The 1056-nt window shown below is 32.1% G+C and overlaps 1 pseudogene; it reads left to right on the top strand.

Moving 5' to 3' along the window:
- Positions 1–1056, top strand: part of LOC117941279 — a 19658-nt pseudogene that overhangs the window by 18147 nt on the left and 455 nt on the right.

A 1056-nucleotide genomic window follows, 5' to 3' on the forward strand; every position in this document is an offset into this window, starting at 1 on the left:
CCCCCCCCCCCCCCATCCCACATCCACCTCCTCATCCCGCCGGCTGCACTTCAAAATAAATGTTTTCTGTCAGCCGCGGGAGGATTAAATGTCAGAAAATAAACTCTTTTAAAGTGTCGACCAAACTGCATTTGCAAAAGATCATTTTTAAAGAAGAAGAAGAAGAGAAGTTTAAATGGATTCTGAGATATACATTTATATATAATCACGTATCCGTGGACAGGGTTGTGTTTAAATGGATCGGGGAGGGGGAAGGGGGGATGAGTAGGATATCAAGCAAGAGGAACATCTTAAATATTGTAGAAAACAACAAGAAGACAAAAAAAAATGGAACAAAATGCTCAACAAAAACATCCAAAAAAATGTCAGACTTCAACAAAACGTCAAAAAACATTTTAAAAAACGTTAAAAAGAGGAAGACACAAAAACTTCAACAAAAAGCCACTTTTAAAAAGCAACGAAAATTCAACATGAAGATGGAAAAAAATTTAACTTCAAACTAAAGTCAAACTAAAATCCTCAAAAATTTGAAAAAAAAATGGAAAAAACTTGAAAAAATGTGTAAGCGTGAAAAAACGTTAAAGAGGGATTTATAAAAAAAATACTTAAAGATTTAAACACTGAAGAAACAAGTCAAACTTAGGGAAAATTTTTGGAGGAAGACACAAAAATTAAAAAAAAAATTGTCAACAACAAGAAGGGAAAAATAAATTAACAAAACATCAAAAAAACTTAAAAACATTAAAAAAAATGGCAAACTTCAACAAAACATCAAAAAAAGTAAAAACAATAAAAACATATTTGCAAAATACCAAAAGCGTTGAAAGAACCCAGAAAAAAACATTACATATTAAAACAAGCGACAGAAACATCAAAAAAATTGGCGGAAAGGACAAGAAGACGGAAAAAATGGAAAGAAATGCTCAAAAGAAACATCCGAAAAAATGTCATACTTCAAAAAAGAAGCGGGAAAAAAACTGTGTATAGAGCAGCATATCTCCACCAGACTCCATGTACATAATCACTACTTTTAGCGTGTATAGAGCAGCATATCTC

Source organism: Etheostoma cragini, unplaced genomic scaffold (genome assembly GCF_013103735.1).
Source record: "Etheostoma cragini isolate CJK2018 unplaced genomic scaffold, CSU_Ecrag_1.0 ScbMSFa_4667, whole genome shotgun sequence".
In the NCBI taxonomy this organism is placed as follows: Eukaryota; Metazoa; Chordata; class Actinopteri; order Perciformes; family Percidae; genus Etheostoma; species Etheostoma cragini.